Below are 20,914 nucleotides of genomic sequence, written 5' to 3'. Positions count from 1 at the left end.
AAGAATTTAGTTATAAAATTGAAGTACTTGAGGATGGAGTATTGACACAAGAGTGCACGAGGTAGATATTCACTTGAATGAAGACATTGTGAGAATTATTTATTTCCTTGAAGTGAAGACATTCTGAGAATTATCTATTGACTTGAGTGAAGATATTCTAAGCATTATTCTAGAAGTTCCATGCCTAGGGATCAGGTCGGTAGGAGGATGAGCACAATCAGAAATGTATGTCAAGAATTAAAACAAAATGTAGGGTCTTAAGTTCTTTGGGTTCCAAAGAAGTATCTTAAAGGGGGAGCACCAATTGTACTTTTAATTTGTCAATAAAGTAGTACTGCCTCATACTAAAAAGAGAACCATTGACTCATCAATAGCCCTATTGCTTATGGAAGAACATGGAAAATATTAACGCTATAAATCTTCCAAGGGTGATGCTGGAGCACATGTATCGTAACTCAATATAAATAAAAATAAGCTAAGAAACTAAAAATAATCACTTTTGAAAAAAAAAAAAAGAGAAATGTGGAAATTTTACTAAGTTTAAGAAGTGAGTTTTGGTAATTTTCAAATGGACATAACTTCTAGCTCAGGATGATTTTGAGGTACTTCTTGATATGGTTGGAAATCCCTTGGAGATATATCTCCAACGCCTTCGAGTTTGTGCATTTTCGATGTCGGATGAGGAAGATATGCCAATTGGAAGTTGAGCTATTGAAGTGAGGAAAGTCTAACTCCGGATTTAAATAAGGGAAAACTAGTCTTTTAACCCAATTATTTCCTAATTCATTTTGAAGGTTTAATTGGGATAAAAATATGCCTTAAGTCAGTTTTGGAAAATTATTTCACGCTTAGAATTTGGGAGCAAAGAGAAGAGGAATAGGAGAAGCGAGAAAGATCAAGATTTCACCAAGAACACCAAGGATTTGCAGGTGGAATTCATCGAGGGTGATCCCTATTAAGGTATGTGAGATCTTTAGTGTTTAGTTAGTTCAAACTCAATTCAACAAATCTATGAGTTGATTTGATGTTAAAGGTTGAAGTCCATGAAGAAAAATATTGAATTCTTGTTTATTGAATAGTTGGTTGCTTATTGTGGGTTGATTCTTGTTTCTCCGGGTTGTTTTTGAGTTTAATTCAGTAAATATTGAGGGTACCAATAGTCCAGTATTTAGAGAAAGAACTGGGAGGTTTAAAGGTTTATAGATTGAAAAATGAGTTGAAAAATCGGTTAGATTCACTTGGGGAGGCCAGGCGCGTCGCGCCTATAGTGCGCTAGTAACATGCCTCTAGCACTGTGGCCTGACGCAGTGCGCTACTAGTGTGCCAAAATCTGGCCTCAATCAATTGAGACTTCGGCGGCGCGCCTCGAACGCGCTTAGATCGGTGTTTTTCGTCCAATTTTCGTAGTTTAGCCCTTTTATGTCCTTTTTAGGTTTATTAACACCTCCCAATGATTCTAATTACTTCAAATGATCTCTAAACACCTAAAAATCATGAAAGAACACAAATCATTACCTTGTATCCATAATCCAATTCAAGGAAAGTTAAGATTAAAGTCTAAGAAGTTAAGAGTGAAGTCTAAAGTTAAGAAGTAAGTCAAAGAAAAGTTCTTAAGGATTTTTAAGAGTCTTTATTAAACGTTTCAACTTCGTTTTAAGGCTCCAGTTTCAAGTTAAAGTAAAGAGTAAAAAGGTGAAGTCTTTTTTTCAAAGAAATATAAGGAAATTAAGTACTCCCTAAGAGTTGATTAAGACTCAAGTTTTCAAGTTAAGCAAAGAGTAGAGAGTTGAGTTCATTTCTCAAAAGTTATAAGGGGACTAACTACTCCTTAAAAGTCTATAAATGTTTTAACATTTAAGTTAAAAAGGAAACCAAGATTTCTGAAAGAGTTGTGAAAAAGAAAAAGTAAACATTGATCCCAAGAGAGCTTTTTAAAATGAGAGTGTTGAGAAAAATATCTCAACTCAAAGAAAGGAAGTATTGAGAACCAATGTGGGGGATTAAAGTTCATATTAAATCAAGTCTCCATATAAACCGTGTAGCCATCATGGTTATTAATGGGTCTACTTTTTAGATGATCACGTAATTTAAGCTAGTGGATCCACTAAGGTGAGGAGTTTAATGTGATGACAAAGTATAGTACAATTCTAGTAGCGTTGGCGAGACACTGTATCACCACTTATACTCATAATGGTGGTTGTGGGTTAGAGAATCTCCCACAGAAACTATATAACTTTCATATATAGGTAAAGTTGAGTTTGTTATTGCATTTTTTAACGAATTGAGTTGTTTGCATTGTTTTACAAGCCCTATATATTGCGTGTGTAACTATTGCTTTATACTAAGTTCAATATTTCATGAGTTGAGTAGAGCCAAAGTAAGTCTATATTCTTATTCTTTTTGAGCTTAATTTGTTGCTTAGCATTCCAACTCACATACTCGTAAACACAATGTACTAATGCCAGTTGGCCTGCATCGTCTGATGATGCAGGCGCACTAACCAGGATCAGCATCCAGTGCCTCATTGATCCAGTTTGAGAACTCAGAGTTAGTGGTTAGCCTCCTTGCATTCCGGAGGACTCTTGTATTTTACAGTCTTTTAATTTATAGAATGTTGTGGGGTTTGTACCAACATTAATCTTAGTATTATAGATGCTTCATAGAGAGATAGACTGTCAGACAGTTTAGTTGTTAAGTCTCTATTTATTATAGATATTTTTATTATAAGATTTAAGTGCCATTTTGGTTGAGATCTTTATTTTAAAGTTATTCTTGTAAGGATGATCTCTTGTTTATTATTGAGTCAAATCTTCCACTGAGTTAAGTAAGATAGGGAAAGGTTTTCTCAAGGCCAACAATGGTCATCGGGTGTTGGCCACGTCCACAGTGTAGTCTCGGGGGATGCCAAAATGCACAAGATTGTGATAGTCAAGGATGGAGTTAAGAAATAGCTTATTTGTATCTATTTAATAGGGTCTTCAATCATTTTAATGTGCCTCTTGGAAAAATGGTTGTAGAGACAATAAAGAAGGCCTAATCTATGTCTACTCTTATTGAGTTTGAATGTATAGAAGGAAAGGTTGATTCCAAGTCTCAAGTCGCAACTCATCTCTAACAACAAGAACTACTAAAATTATAAATGGAAGATCTCACCAATATTTTGGCAGCAAAAGAGTTGGAGATCACTAAACTTAGGTCTCTACTTCAAAAGAAAAATCTCAAGGACCAGGTCCAGGTGCTGATGTGGAGGGTGAATTGGATGAGCTAGAAGAAAGGAATGCTAAGGTGTTAGAGGTGAATGCTAAATTGGATGAGGAGGTTAAGTCTCTCACTAAGAAGCTGCTAGAGGCCCATACTTAAGCCAATAGATGTCTTAATTTTATCTTGTATTCTTTTGCCCATCAGCCCCGTCCCTACTAAAAGTCCTCCCTTTCTCTTTATATTTACTCTTCGTATGTGGTGGCATTATGTTCTTTTGTATTTATAGTTAACCTAACAGACACTGGTGGATCTTTTTCTTGTTTTATCATATCTAGTTCGGCCTTGTTATGTCATTTGTTCCATGTTTGCCTAGTTTTCATGTTCTATGTTTCCATTCGGCTCTTAATTTATTGAGCACTTGCCTGTCATCTAGAGTATATTTACGATTGTAACATCCCTAAAAATGAACTAGTGAAACTAGAGCCTAACATGTGCGTGTTTGAGTTTGAAGTGAAGTTTGAGGTTGTTTGATGTTGTCGTATGTAGTTCCAGTCATGGCTGAGGTGTCAAAGGGTTAGACGTCAAGGTATGACCCGTCACGAACCACCCTAAGGGTCCTTGAGATGGACCCTAAGTCTAGACCCCAAGGAAACCATGAGATTACCTCAACGGGGGTGAATTGCGGGTCGGGTTCATGCCAGTAGGTCCTTCCACACCCCATGATGGCCTCCGTAGGTCAAGAACCCCAAATGAGGGTCTCTAATCCAAACCACAAACGGACAACACTGTTCCGTCAACCCATCCATGGTCCATAAGGCAACGACCAGGGAGCATCCCCTAGAAGTTACAAGGCATAATCGACCTCTCGGAGGTACCATACAAGACCCACACATCAATAATTATATACTATACTCAAAATAAGTAAGAATATAAATCTTTCTTCACACACGAAGAACACTTTCATTAACTAGCAAGAGGAAGACTTTTAAAAAAATTCTACCTTTACAATGTCTCATTAAACCATCTGTACTTTAGAATACATCATTTGGTAATAAGCCCATACAAGACATGAAATAAAGACTAAAATACATAAAATGAACATGTGTGTCTTGTTCTCAAATCTATGAGGACTCACCAAAGCTTCATCTTCAACCCTTAGAAACCTATCCATTATCCATGACATAAACAGACTTCCAATCCCTACACTTTAGTCAAAAAAGGAAAACAAGGGGTTATCACATTTAATGAACTAAGTATGGAAGCCATGCAAAAACCATGAAAAAGGAACCTTTAGTATAGAAACATGCTTTCATGACATTTTGATAAAAACCTTCATTATAAGAGTTTAAGAGACATAAAACAAGTCAACAATCAAATATTATACGATACCTATATAATCCACAAGATATAAACATAATCACTTAGAATCCATTTATGAATTTAGATCCCCTACCAAAGTTTATCCTAAGACCCACCTAAGTAAGATATGAAATGACCATCCATACAACCCCTGCACACACACCTAGATGATCATTAATACTACCTAAAGTAAGATATCTATTTTTCATCACATAATACTTACTTCCATATTAATAAAGTAAGACTTTTCATCATTTAGAGTCTCTACCTATGTTTACTTTAAGACTCACCTAGGTAAGAGATGAAGCGACCACCCATACGCTCTTAAAGCACACCAAGGCAATCCTCAAAGATACCCTATAAAAGAACCTTTCTATTTAACATGCTTTTACTAAGTCAACTTATTGATTAAATCCATTTAAGAGACAAGTAATCGATTAGAGGAATTCACATAATGGTCTTGAAGGACCTAGGGAACTCACCTAGCATCTTCAAAACGTACTCGTGCAATATGTAGATAGTGTCTCATTCCACTATATACGTGTTGTAGAACCAATCCAATAACTAGTGTGTACATACCATATAATGGGAATAGGCATCAACCGACAAAGACCATACTAGCTAGGTATGGATTCCGGTGTCATAAGACCCTAGACCGTGGAAGGTGTTCTACTTTCCAAATATAGAACAAGGACTCATCCAATGTTGGTACATGGTTCAAGGATATCAAGGGCTTCTTTGTACTCTAGTCTCATACTTAAGTAAAGCTACTGCCACAAGCATATCCACTCGGTGCTTTGACTTTGTTCTCATAGATTAAATCATTCCCAAGGTTTATTAGAGAAATTACCATTTCTATGTCCTGCCTACTCATAATACTTTTTCTTCCAAGGATGGGTCCACTAGGGTTTCAAACCAAGGACTATTAGGATATCTCTTATAACTTTCTTAGAGATGGTTTCATGCCTTTCCAACCAACCTACTCCTAAATCCATCATTCCATTCAAGAAGGACACCATTATGGCCTTTCACTTTAAGTCTTCTAATTAACAATCTTTTCATATTCAGGGTTTCACATTATTAACCTTCTTTACATATTCAAGGCTTTACATTCTTAACCTTCTATTCATATTCAAGGTTTTCTCATTCTTAACCTTTTTTTCATATTCAAGGTTTTCTCATTCTTAACCTTCTTTCATATTCAAGGTCCTATATAAGTCTTTCATAGAAGGGCACCACCTTAGGTCTACTGATCCTAGACTTTTATTCATTCATTCATTCTTATACGTACATGACAAGGATGCCTAAGCCTACCAAGTCAAGAGATAATATATTCACATAACTTTCATATATCAAGAAGAGGGACCTAAGTCTACCAATCAAGACAAAACATTTATCATATAATATATCCAATATCATTCAAGTACCAAGTAGGGATAACTAAGTCTACCAACACAAGATGCAACATAATTATATAAGGACACTTCTTAGTCCTTAATTATCATATAATATCAATTAGAGAAGAATTATAACATTATATTACTCAAACAATATCGTATATACGTCACATCATCCTTCACTTTATACATTCATCTAAGCCATAAAACCTTGCATATGGTCATATTACTTCACATAACCAACTTCACAATATACCTTTAGATGAACCCTAAGATGATACTACTATAATTAACATAATAATGCCAACAAGTCCATGATCATAATCATATACAACACATAAGCGCCGCCACCGTTTGTGGACCAGACCAATCATTCGAAATTCTATGTCAATTTTACATTAACTAAGGGAATTATATTGACTTACTTTCTTCCAATATCCAGGACCACCATTCCTTAACATCCCCATTAATCCACAATATAATAGCGTTATTAACAATGGAAAACAACATTACAACATAATATAAACTCAATTCTATCATCATTATATCATAAGCAATAAACAAAATTTATAACCAAATTTAGAGATTTGATAAGATCAAGGGTTCATGGATATTTTCATTGGAAAACATCAATTATATCATATCTAATAGTTTTAAAATGTTTCATGCAAGAACCCATGTCTTAGAGTAGAAATTGGACTTTTTCATAAACTTTGTGATTTTTTAAAATCACTTTGAAATTTGATCTAAGGTGATATAAAGCCTTAGATAAATAACTCCCATACCTTATTAGAATAACTCCAAAGGGAATTGAAGAAAAGATTATTTAGAATCCACCATCCTAGCTCCATTTTGACCTTGGAGAGAACTTAGGAGGGATGGGGTTTTTGGTTTAGGTGTTAGGGTAGAAGAGAGGGTTTAATCAATTTAATACTATGAAAATACCCAATTAAACATAAAACAACCATACATTCATTTTAAAAGACTTGGGGAGAATTTACCATATCATCCAAAGCTTGGCCGAGTTGCAACAAGAATTTTAGGCCAAATGATGCCTCACCATCTACTTGCCGTAGATGGAGTTACGCCCCGTTATTGTGGTACGTTATTTTGGATGGATACTACCAATATTCAGGCCCTTCAGTACCAATCGACGCCTAAGGTTTACTAGTCTTCCCTTGTGGCCGTCGTTTGACACTGCCTAACAGCGTCTTGGTTTAGAGATGGGTCCTCCTCTAGGGCCCCTTGTGGGTCCTTGGTGGATTCACAACTAGATGTTAAACCCCTAAACATTCTCATCTAGGTCTTAGGCTTCCCTCCAATAATTTTAGACACCAAACAACTCATGAAACCTCCAAAGGTACACTAGAGAACACACAAGCACATGGGTGACTAGTCCTTGAACGTCTTGGTCGTTCCTTCACGTTTGACATCAAACTTAATTAGACTGACCTATAAAATTATTTACACATTAAATAATATAGTTAAATCCCTTAAAACACAAGTGAATGTCTTTTTCAACCTAGTTCATTTTTAGCGTTGTTACACGTGGATAGGGACTCGTGGAATGGACCTGCAAATCTGGTGTGGTGTCGACTAAGCTAGGGGTGAATTGGTTAATTCACCCCAAGTATTTTAAAGTGGGTGTACTATTCTTTTAGGTATATTAAGATATTTTAAGAGTACTAAAAGTGTTAAAAGTTATTTTTGGTTTCATTATATTCAAAACTTCAAAGTTAGAAACCTCTCTTCTCCAAAACTCTCTCAAGAAAACTCCATTAGAGTTGAAGAATTCAAGGTTCCAAGGTCAAATTCATCAATTTATCAAGTGTTTTTTATGAATTTGTCAAGCATAAGGTATGATTATCCTTCATCTAGGGAAAACTTCCATCCCTAAAGTCAATACCAATGTGTTCAAATTCAAAAGAAACACTAAGTTTTACTCAATCTCATGTGTTCTTCCATCAAATGATTTTTTAAGGTTTATAATGGAAATGAATGATTTAATTACTATTTTATTGATGATTTATGATGAAAAACTGGATGAACCCGTGACTTCTCTAAATTTCATAAATTGTGCCTTATGATGTGGGTTTATTAATCATATGAAGGAATGTTGATGAATAATGCCTAAATTGGTATAGATTATTGAATTGTAACATCATCTGTGACCAATCGTGATTAATTATTGTTGTATTTATGTATTTATGCATTGGTGTGTTGGTGAGTTGAGACCTAAGGCCTTGAAGGGAAATTGCAATCTATCTCTTGACAAATTAGAATTGTGAATTGATTTTGATCCACAAGGTGGGGGTTCTTATTTTCTAGTTATGTGAATATGAATTCAAGGTCTTCATGTCTTGAAGTATATTGTCATAACCCGGGATCACCACCAAATTGCCACACGGCGTACTCGACCTCTCAGAGATCTTATACAAGTCTCTTAGCATTCATTCTTTATATGAGTATAAAAAATAGATAGGAATCTAGAACTTTTCAAAAATAAAATAGATAAGGAGAACTCTTTTATAAGACATAAGAAAAGCTAAGTCGTATGATACACCATCTTAGACACATTTCGTTATTATAGAGTCACAACCTTACATTCAAATAAATGTATGTCTAATACAAAGTGTTTAATGAAAGAAAACTAGAAACATAGTCCATGTCCTCAAACATATGAGGACATACCAAGCTTCAACTGTAGGAATACTCAGTTTCCACCACCTACACTTGTAGACATAAAGAAATGTATGGAATTAGCACAATTAATGCACTAAGTATGGTGAACATGCAAGAAAACCATGCAAAAGGGACACTTTAGTTGAAATATAATTTTCATGCTAATAAGACTAGTATAAGAAATATGTTCAAGAGAATATTCACATATAAGTTACGATCACAATCATTAAGTAACCCATTTATAAATCTAGACCCTCTACCTAAGGTTATCCTTAGACCCAGCTAGGTAAGACATGGTGAGACTGAACATACAACCTCTTCAATACACACCTAAATGTTCCTAAAGAAATCCTAGGTAAGAACCTTTATAATTCAATAAACCTTTTATAAGTGAACATTATTCATTTAATCCATTTACGAGACAACTAAACAAATAGGGGATTTTACATAATGGTCTTGGAAGACCTAGGGAACTCACTCTAGCATCTTCAAATACTACTCTTGCCATGTATAGATATTGTCCCATTCCAGTATCTACACATTGTAGAACTTATTTAATAGCTAAAGTATAATTCTACATGATGAGAATAGGCATTAACCGACATACACTACATTAGTTAGGTATGGAATTCGGTGTCATCAAAACCCCACACCGTGGAAGGTGTTCTACTTGCCAAGGGTATAATTAGGACACATCTCATGTTGGCACATGGTTCAGGGGATATCAAAAGGTTTCTTTTAACTGTAGTATCATACCCAATTAGAGATACGCCCTTAAAAATATCCACTCGGTTCTTTGCCTTGGTTCTCATAGATTAAGGTCATTTAGATAAGTGTATTAGTGAAGGTACAATCACTAAGTTTTACCAATTCATAATACCATATCCAAGAAGGGGTCCACACAGGCTCCCGATCAAGGTTCATTTGGATAGCTCTTATGACTTTCTTAGAGATAGTTTCATGCCGTTCCAGCCAAGCTACATCTAAGTCTATCATTCAACTCAAGAAAGAAGCATCATTTATGTAATACTCCAAAAGTCAAAAGCCTAATCTAGAGCTTAACATGAGAGTATAACAGTTGTAACACTGTTTAAGGTCAAATATAAGGTATATAAGTCATTTAGGAAGTTTTAGAATCAAAGTGTCAAGAAACGTCCATGACGTCTGGAAACTAGTTCAAGAGGTGCTAGTGTGCCTTAGCCTATTTGACAATGTTTTAGGAGTCAGAATTCAATCAAATTTGATAGTAAGGTGCCTAAAACGTATTAGAGTTTGTTTAGGATCGAAACGTTTGGATAAAACTCCCCAAGGACCAACCAAAGGGTCCTTGAGTAGAATTCCTGCCTTTTGGCTAAAAGCTCTCTTGAGGCAGTAGCCATCAACAGATTGCAGGCTACGAGGTGTGGTCCAATCTACGGGGCATTGATTTAAACCATCGATGGACACTTAGAAAATTTTGTGAAGAGGTCATTTGTAAAGTATTTGATGAAATTATGGACTTGTAGGAAGGTTGGTCCCAAGTCTGTCAACTGACCTACGACCCGTAGATTGAGCTCTCGTAGGTCAGGGTCCCTGTTCGCTTCCAAGTGTAAGTTAGACCAATTAATAATTAGGTGGTTAGTTAATTATTTAGGGGTTAAGGAGGTATAATTATGTTATTTAATGAATTATCTAAAGACGAAACTTAATTAAACTACCCAACTTTCATAATTCCCAAAACCCAATTCCTCTTCCTTCTCTCTAATTTCTCTCTTCCAAAGAAACTCCATAGAAGACCAAGGTCAAGGTATTTTCTAGGGAATAAAGAAGGTAAGTTTCCTCCATCAATCTTCATCAATTAACAATGTATGTTATCCATTCAACTGTTGGATTCCTTTCCCCAAAGAGTTCCTCAAAATTGATTTCAAAAAGATGAGTTTCAAGTGGGTTTTCTTCTATTACGAATTTGATCTTCTAGAGTGTATTTTTTATGGTTTATTTTGATTATTATTCTTAGATTGTTATGTATTATTATTTAATTATTCTAATTCTTGATGATTTAACCTCGTTTGTAGATTAGGTCATGAAATTGACCCATGTCCCTAACCCTAGTTTATGAACTAGTGATGAATTGTTGTGTAGTGATTCAATTGACTTCATTATTGTGTTAACTGATATTGTGTGATTATGTTACACCCATTATTGGGTTTAATTGGATGGTTGATGGTATGATCTTGGATGATGGCTTGTGAAGGAGATTGGGGTAATTCCTGTTATCTCAAACCTTTACTCTAATTATAATTACTTGTGTTTAGTGATGAATTCATATGGAAGAATACCTTATAATGAGATTGATTAGGATTGGTATGATTTTGAATTAAAATTTATTGATCTATAACTTGTGAGTTGTTGGCTAAGATGTAATGATAAAAGGATGGTGATGACTTTCCTATGTGTTTTAAAATAATGTGATTATGTAAATGTGCTAAACTCACATGTGTGAATTTTATTGAAATGACATACTCATGCAATTCCTATTGAGCTTTGACTATTACTATATAAGGGGTAGACTCCTATGACCGAAACTATGTTATGATTATTAATGAAAGACCAATATATACATATAACAGGTAGACCCTTATGACCGAAACTAAGTTATAATTACTATGTAAGGGGTAGAACCCTATGACCGAAACTAAGTTATGATTATTAATGGAAGACATTTCAAAAGGGACTCTAGCTAACCATAGAGTGAACCAGAAGTGAGGAGTGTCCCTTCCCACAAAGGGAAGGTAGGATCACTAATGCACTCATGAGATTGGAGACTATAATGCATGTAGCATAAAGAGGGTCCCAACTACATTTCCTAGTTCTTGAACTATGGTGCCCCCCATAGGTATACTAGCTAGTGGATCCACATAGATGCTATGTTCATGTTTTAGTACTACCTTGGAAAGTAGTCCGCCTTCTTTCAATGTAGGGTTCCATGATACCGGATTCTGTATTAACTCATGTGGTCTATGTCGGTTAAGGCAAGATGTTCCCAAAATATAAAATAAAGAAACAAAGTGAACTCTCACTAAGATGACCTAAGGGGTTTTCTTAATCTATGTAGGGGTATGAAACTCTACTTATACATTGCACTAATTATCCTTGAGGGAAGTCTTATAAGGATGTTCTTATGTGCTTATGTAGTTATAAATGTAAATTATATGTATATGTTGATCTTACATGACACTATCTGATATTGGTTTCACTTATGAACATATGGTTAGTATCTATTGTTAAAGTATGATGATGTTTACTCTTAATGATACATTATGTGAAGTGGGCATTACTTATAGTTCTTATTGGGTTTACTTGATTGGTGAGGTTATGGGGCTTTTCTTAGTCATTGCACTAATGGACTTAATAGGGGTTCATGAGTGATTTTCATCCTTAGGTTATGATGTTATGAACAATTATCCATGCTTGTTGATATTATAATTTGATGATAGAGTTGTCTTGAGTATGTGCTCAAATTATGTGGATATTCAAGTTGACTTGACTAGACTTGGTATTTTTGGTCTTCTGATATACATGGTCTTGACTTAAGTAATATGTGCTTATTGATTGGTATTGGTTCTAGAATGTGAATAAGGTGTTTTCAATGTAAATGAACATGCTTTAGTGAAATGTCCCTTTTTAGCATGATTCCATACTTAGTACAAGTGATGTGCTAACCTCTTTTGTCCCTTTTTCCCAACATCTTATGTTCCGGTCGTTGAAAGTTCATTATCACTTTGAAGGAAGGCATGGAATCATTCTCCAAGTGTGGGTATGTCCTCAAGTCCGAGGATGATGCCTTGTTATTACTCTCGCGATGGTTCTTTGATATAGTCTAAAGAGAATAATTTTATTCAAGTTATTTCAAGATATTGTTGTAAGCCCTAAGTTGCATTTCTACATTGGTGTAAGGGCTTTTCTCATGTTTATTTGCCTCCTTTTGGATGGTAAATATGAGATATCCCTTTTTAGACTATGTTATGTATCTTGTATATATATATGTGCCATAAAGTAGAAGACTATGTAATCTTCTTATACAAGAAGTCTATGTTACTCGCTATGAATGTATTTTGTGTATGCGAGAAGTCTAAGTAAATCCCATGAAGTAGTGTACATGAAATGTTTTAAATTTTCCGCACTTTTTAACCTATAAATGTAATGATGAATTCTATGAGGCTAGTCTTAGTCCTCTCCGAGGACGATGATGTCGATTACGTCTAGGGGTCCTCCACGGATGTGAAAAACTTGGTATCAGAGCATGAGGTTGAATATCATAGGAACGATGTATCATTAAGCCTCGTCTATGTAGATTCTTATTCATAATTGTGAAGTGTGCCACACTTTTAAATGAGAGACTATGTGATGCTTAGAAACTCTCATCTTCTTATATTCTTACGTCTTGCATTTAGAGTCTTATTATGTTCTTTCACCTAAACCTTGAATCATGGTTATAGGTATGAATACTCGAAGAGAAGCTGCTAGAAGAGCCGAGGAAGAAATGGCTATTGTTGGAGATCATGAAAATCAAGTTCCTCCATAAGACAACCAACTGCCTCCAGTTAAAGAAGTTGCTATGGGTGATCAAGTTCCGGTTGTTCCTCCACTAATGACCAATGGAGATATAAGGGTGGATTTTCTCAGTTTGTCCCAAGACATGACCTCTCAAGCTAATGTCATCACTTCTCAAGTCCAATCCATGAAGGCACAAGTGAAAAGGGAGGTTGGACATCGAGTGCCTCAATATGTTAACAGTGTGGCCTCTTATTTAAGATACTTTACTAGAATGAGTCCACCTATGTTCTATGGGTCGAGTTCAGATGAGGACCCTCAAGATTTCCTCGATGAGGTCTATAAGATTCTCTATGCTATGGGTGTGAATTCAATTGAGAAGGCCCAGTTGGCGGCATATAAACTCAAAGATGTTGCCAAAACTTGGTACGTGCAACGAAGGGATAATAGGGTACTTGACTACTCTTTGAAATTTACTAAGTTGTCCAAGTATGCTCCATCCTTTTTTTAGAACCTAAGGGATGAGATTAGTCGTTTTCTTGTAGGGGCGTCGGATGACTTGGTGGAAGAATGTTTTTCGTCTATGCTTCATGATAACATGATTATATATAGTTTCATGGTTCATGATGAACAAGTGGAAGAAACTAGATTAAGGAGAAAGAATAGAGAGTCCAAGAGGGTCAAGTCTTATGATGGTGGTGCTTCAAATGGGAGGTTGGAAATTCAAGACAAGTCTAGATTCAAGAAGAGGTTTTCTAACAAAGTTCCTTCCAAATTTCCTAGGTCTCGTTATGATAGGGTGTCTAACCTTAAGTCTCAAAAGGGAAAAAGTACTAGCTTACCTACCAAGAATCCAATTTGTGGAACGTGTGGCAAGAAGCATTATGGTGATTGCCTTGTTGGGACGGACAATTGCTTTAGGTGTGTCAAGATTTACCACAAGGTTAGAGATTTCCCTAATTTTAAGGGGCAAGACAAATGTAGTGGGCAAGCTCAAGCTAGTGGCTCTAATGTGGATGCTCCAAAGAAGAATCACTTTTATGCACTTCTCTCTAGGGGTGAACAAGAGAGTTCTTCTGATATAGTGATCGGTATGTTGCAAGTCTTCTCTATTGATGTGTATGCTACTTGATACGGGTGCTACATTATCTTTTGTTACTCCCTTTATAGCTATGATGTTTGATATTTTTCCTGATATTCTAAACGAACCTCTTATGGTAACTACCGGTAGGTGAGACGGTGGTTGAAAAAAGGGTATATAGAAATTATCCTATAATGTTGCATAATAGAGTTACTCATGTTGAATTAGTAGAACTTGATATGGTCGATTTTGATGTCATTTTGGGGATAGATTGGTTGCTTGATTGTATTACTTTCATTGATTGTGGAACAAGAATTGTCAAGTTCAATTTTCCAAATGAACCCATGTTAGAGTGGAAGGGGGGAAATTCTAAACCTAGAGGCTGTATTATCTCTTGTCTTAGTGATTATAAAATGATCTCCAAAGGGTGTCTATAATATTGTAAGAGTCAAAGATTTAGACACAGAAAATCATCCCAATGAGTTAGTCTCCATAGTGAGAGAATTTCCAGAGTTCTTCCGAGAATCCATATCAAACGGGAAATTGATTTTTGTATTGACTTGCTACCAGATACCAACCGCATTTCAATTACTCCTTATTGGATGGCTCCGGCCGAATTGAAAGAGTTGAAGGCTCAACTGAAAGATTTGTTAGACAAAGGTTTCATTAGGCCTAGAATTTCTCTATGGGGTGCTGCTGTATTGTTTGTGGAAAAAGGATGGGTCCCATAGAATATGCATTGATTATCGCCAACTCAATAAATTCACTATTAAGAACAAGTATCCTCTCCCTCAGATTGAGGCCTTGTTTGATTAACTCCAAGGAGCAAGCTACTTTTCTAAGATTGACTTTAGATTGGGGTATTACCAACTTAGCGTTAGAGGTGAGTATATACCAAAACGGCATTTTGGATTAGATACGGTCACTATAAGTTTCTAGTTATGTCCTTTGGTCTCACTAATGCCCCGGCAGTGTTTATGGACCTCATAAATAGGGTGTTTTAAAGTTACCTAGATTTATTTGTCATTGTATTCATTGACGACGTCTTGGTATATTCGAAAAATAAGGATGAACACATGGACCATTTAAGGGTGGTGTTACAAGTGCTTAAGGAAAATCAACTATTTGCCAAGTATAGCAAATGAGAGTTTTGGTTGAGTTCGGTGGCATTTCTTGGTCATATTGTATCTAGTGAGGGAGTTGATATAGATCCAAGAAAAACCGAGATAGTCAAGAATTGCCCTAGACCATTGAATCAAACAAAAATTAGAAGGTTTTTAGATCTAGCGGGATATTATAGGAGGCTTGTGGATGATTTTGCGTCTATTGTATATTCTTTGACTACTTTGAACCAAAAGAGCATGAAATTTTAGTGGTCATAGTCATGCGAAAGAAGCTTCCAAATTTTTAAAGAAAGGGTTACCTCCGCTCTGGTGTTGACTTTACCGTAGGGTAATAAGGGCTTCGTTGTGTATTGTGATGCATCCCGATTGGGATTAGGATGTGTCCTTATGAAACATGTGAAAGTAGTAGAGTATGCTTCTAGACAACATAAGGTGCATGAGAAGAATTATCCAACTCATGATTTTGAGTTAGCGGCCGTGGTATTTTCCTTGAAAATATGGAGGCATTATTTGTATGGTGTCGATGTTGATGTGCATACTGACCACAAGAGTGTTTAATATGTGTTTACTTAAAAAGAGTTTAATCTCCAACAAAGAAGGTGGTTGGAATTATTAAAATATTACGACATGAGTGTTCTCTAGCACCCCGACAAGAACAATGTGGTTGCAAATGCTCTAAGTCGTATTACCATGGGTAGTATGTCTCATGTAGATGAAGACAAGAAAGACCCAGTGAAAGGTGTTCATATGTTGGCTCGTTTCGATGTTAGATTGGAAAATTCTACAAATGTTAGTTTTATGGTCCATTATAACGCCAAATATTCTTTGGTGGTTGAGGTAAAGTCTAAGAAACACCTTGATAAAATATTGATGAAGTTGAAGGAGTCGGTTCTTGGTAAGCTTAATGAGTCATTATCCTTAGGAGGGAGATATGGTGCCTTGAGGTATCAAGAAAAGTTATGTGTGCCCAATGTTGATGACTTGAGAAACCAGATTCTTGAGGAATCTCATGGTTTGTGTTATTCCATTCATCTGGAGTCTACAAAGATGTATCATAACCATAGAGAAGTGTTTTGGTTGGAAGACTTAAAGAGGGACATAGAGGAATTTGTTGCAAAATGTCCTAATTGCCAACTAGTGAAAACCGAGCATCAAAAGCTGGGTGGTTTACTTCAAGAAATCCATGTACCCAAATGAAGTGAGAAGAAATTAATATGGATTTCATGGTAGGTTTTCCTCGGACACCAAAACAACATGAATCCATATTGTGGATAGGTTGACCAGATCCACTTATTTTATTCATGTAAAGTCCACTTACTCGCGGAGGATTATGCAAGGATCTCCATAGATGAGATTGTGTGTCGCCATGGTATTCCTTTATCCATCATATCAGATAGGGGTGCAGAAATAACATCTAGGTTTTGGAGGTCGTTCCAAAAAGGGTTGGGTACCAAGGTGAAGCTAAGCACCGCTTTTCATCCCCGAATAGATGGTCAAGCGGAGCGTACTATTCAAATTCTTGAGGATATGCTTAGATCTTGTATAATTGACTTCAAGGGAAATTGGGATAGACACTTGCTTTTGGTTGAGATTTCCTAAAACAATAGTTAGCATTCATCTATATGTATGGCTCAATTCGAGGCCTTGTATGGTGTGAGATGTATGTATCCAATTGGATGGTTTGAATTAGGCGAGTCTTCACTTTTGGGTCCTAAATTGATTTATAAGACTTTGGAGAACTTCATATAATAAGGAATCACTTGAAAACAACCTATAGCCGGCAAAAGTCTTATGCCGACCATAGGAGAAGAGACTTAGAATTTAAGGAAGGGGATAAGGTGTATCTTAAAATTTCACCTATGAAAGGGGTGGTGATATTTGTCAAGAAAGGGAAGTTGAGTCCTTGTTTTGTGGGTCCTTATATAGTCTTGCAAAAGGTTGGCAAGGTTGCATATGAGTTGAGGTTACCTAGTGAATTGACTTCCATTCATTCAGTATTTCATGTCTCCATGCTTGAGAAGTGTATCGGTGATCCCGAGTCCATCCTTCCTATTGCAGGTCTAGGTGTGCAAGAGAACCTCTCTTATGAGAAGATTCTGGTTGAAATCCTTGATAGACAAGTAAGAGGTTAAGGAACAAGGAGGTGTCTTCCGTAAAGGTGTTGTGGAAGAACCAAATAGTTGAGGGTGCAACATGGTAGAATGAGGCCGACATGAAGTCCCCTTACCCTCATCTATTTGATAACTAATGTTATTTGTTCCTATTTATAGTAAAAATAATGAGTTTATTTGATGTTGACTTGATTTTCGGTAATAAATTGAAATACATGTTTTGTTACAGTAATTTACAGTGAACTATTCCTATAGAAGTGAATTTTTTTTATAAAAAAGCTCTTTTACTTGATTTGAACTTATTTGGTGTATTTTGGTATGTTGTGACTCCATGAGTTGTATTGAGCGTGATGATATGTGTTGATGAAAGCTTTGGCATAAGTGAGTACACATGTAGTGAATGTTGAGCTCTTATGAGTTGAAAATGATGTTTGAGTTTCATTGTGTAAAATGTCATGTGGTTACGATAATTTGAGTTGCAACTCATGTTTTAATATGTTGTTGTTGGTTCGGCTTCTAGTCTTAAGTCTATTTCTTCCATCCAAAGTATTTTAGTGTCATTCGGGGACGAATGTTCCTAAAGGGGGATAATGTTATACTCCAAAAGTATAAAGCCTAATATGGAGCCTAACATGAGAGTCTAAGAGTTCTAACACTATTATAAGGTCAAATATAAGGTATATATGCCATTTAGGAAGTTTTAGAATTAAAGTGTCAAGAAACGTCCGTAAACTAGTTCAAGAGGTGTTAGTGTGCCTTAGCCTATTTGACAAGTTTTAGGAGTCAGAATTCAATGAAAGTTTATAGTAAGGTGTATAACACGTATTAGAGTTGGTTTAGGGTGAAAACGTCTAGGTATGACTCCCTAAAGACCAACAAAAGGAACCTTGAGGAGGACCATTGCTCTTTGGCTAAAAGCTATCTTGAGACAGTAGCCATCGACGGATGGCAGGCGATGAGGCGTGGTCCAATTGATACCGTTGATGGACACTTATACAATTTTGTGAACATGTAATTTGGCAAGTGTTTGACCATAATGATGGACCTGCAAGATGGTTGGTTCGAAGGTCCGTCGACTGACCTACGACCCGTAGGTCGGGGTCTCGTAGGTTAAGGTCCCTGTTGTCTGCCAAGTTTAAGTTAGACCAATTAATTATTAGGTGGTTATTTATTTAGTTAGGGATTAAAGGAGGTATATTTAAGTTTTTTAATGACTTATTTAAAGACCTAAATCTAGTAAACAAACCCAACTCTCATAATTCCCAAAACCCAATTCCTCTTCCTTCACTCTACCAAATAAACTCTATAGAAGACCAAGGTCAAGGTGGGTTCTAGGGCAGAAAGAAGTCAAGTTTCCTACACAATCTTCATCAATTAACAAGGTATGGGATCTTGTAACCTTTGGGATTCCTTTCCCCAAAATGGTTCATCCACATTGATTTCAAAAATATAAATTTTAATTGGGTTTTCTTCTATTTCGAATTTGACCTTCTAGAGTGTATTGTTTGTTGTTTCTTTTGATAATTATGCTTATATTATGATGTATTATGATTCAATTATTCTAGTTCTCGATTATTTAACCTCGTTTGTAGATTAGATCATGAAATTGACCAAAGTTCCTAACCCTAGGTTATGAACTATTGATGAATTGATGTGTAGTGATTCAATTGACTTTAGTGATTCAATTGACGTTATTATTATGTTAATTACTATTGTATGATAATGTTAAACCCATTATTGGGTTGAATTGGATAGTTGATGGTAAAACCTTGTATGATGGATTGTGAAGAAGATCGGGTTAAGTCTTGTGATCTCAAACCTTTACGTTAATTATGATTACTTGTGTTTCGTGATGAAGTTATATTGAAGTATACATTATGATGATATTTATTAGGATTGGTATGATGTTGAATTGAAATGTCTTGATCTATGACTTGTAAGTTGTTGGCTAAGATGTAAATATATAAGGATGGTGATGACTTGCCTAAGTACTTTATCATAATGTGATTATGTAAATGTGCTAACCTCAAAGGACATACTCATGCAATTCCTATTGAGCTATGACTATGACTATATAAGGGGTAGACCCCTATAACATAACCTAGTTTATGATTATTAATGAAAGAAATTTCAAAAGGGACTCTAGCTTAGCACCGAGTGAACTAGAAGTGAGGAGTGTTCATTCCCACATAGGGAACGTAGGATCACTAATGTACTCATGAGATTGGAGACTATAATTCATGTAGAATAAATAGGGTCCCAACTACATCTCCTAGTTCTTTAACTATGTTGCCCCCATAGGAATACTAGCTAGTCGATCCACATAGATGCTATGTTCATGTTTTGGTACTACCTTGGCAAGTAGTCCGCGTTCTTTCGGTGTACGTTTTCATGACACCGAATTCCACATTAGCTCATGTGTTCTATGTCAGTTAAGGCATGATGTTCCCAAAACGTAAAATAATTTAAAAAAGTGAACTCTAAGTAGGATGACCTGAGGGGTTTGGATTAGTCTAGGTAGGGGTATGTGACTCTACCTATACATTGTACTAGTTATCACTGAGTGAAGTCTTATAAGGATCTTTTTATGTGATTATAAATATAAATGATATGTATATGTTGATCTCACATGTTAATGACACTATGTAATATTGGTTTCACTTATGAACTTGTGGCTGATCTCTATAGCTAAAGTATGATGATGTTTACTATTAATGATATAGTATGTGAAGTTGGCATTGATTATAGTTGTTATTTGGTTTACTTGATTGAGTGAGGTCATGAGGCCCTTTTTAGTCATTGCACCAGTGGACTTAATGGGGGATCATAAGTGATGGTCTTGCTTAGGTTATGATGTTGAACTATTATGCATGCTTGTTGATAATATAACTTGATGAGAGAGTTGTCTTGATCATGTGATGTGGATATGCATGTTGACTTGACTAGACTTTTTATTGTTGGTATTGTGATGTACATGGTCTTGACTTAAGGAATATGTGATTATTGATTGGTATTGGTTCTTGAATGTGCATATGGTGTTTTTAATGTAAATCAGCATGCTTTAATGAAATGTACGTTTTTAGTATGATTCCATACTTTGTACAAGTGATGTGGTTACCCCATTTCTCCCTTTCCCCCCAACATTTTAGGTTCTGGTGATTGAAGGTTCCTGACCACTTTGAAGGAAGACTTCGAATCATTCTCCCGATGTGGGTATGTCCTCAAGTCCGAGGATGATGCCTTGTTATTATTCTCGCTACGGTTCTTTGATATAGTCTAATGAAAATCATTTCATTCATTTTATTTTAAGATATTGTTGTAAGCCCTATGTGGCATTTCTACATTGCTGTAACGACTTTGCCTATGTTGATTTTACTCCGTTTAGATGGTTGATATGAGGCATCCCTTTTAAGAATATATATATAT

The 20,914-nt window shown here is 35.8% G+C and overlaps 1 long non-coding RNA gene across 3 annotated transcripts in view; it reads right to left on the bottom strand.

The window, feature by feature from the left end:
- Window positions 1-4,190: 4,190 nt before the first annotated feature.
- The window catches only part of LOC114077853, a 26,954-nt gene continuing 10,230 nt past the window's right edge, over window positions 4,191-20,914 (bottom strand). For 2 of the 3 annotated variants that reach the window (XR_003579128.1, XR_003579130.1), the window contains exon 4: window positions 8,488-8,684. This is a non-coding gene — a long non-coding RNA (uncharacterized LOC114077853). Of the gene's footprint in view, window positions 4,407-8,487; window positions 8,685-20,914 lie in introns of those variants that run through there. The other variant, XR_003579129.1, reaches the window with a different exon arrangement.

Source organism: Solanum pennellii, chromosome 7 (assembly GCF_001406875.1).
Source record: "Solanum pennellii chromosome 7, SPENNV200".
NCBI lineage: Eukaryota > Viridiplantae > Streptophyta > Magnoliopsida > Solanales > Solanaceae > Solanum > Solanum pennellii.
The sequence above is the reverse complement of the archived record's forward strand: the minus strand, read 5'-3'. Positions and strand labels throughout refer to the sequence as shown.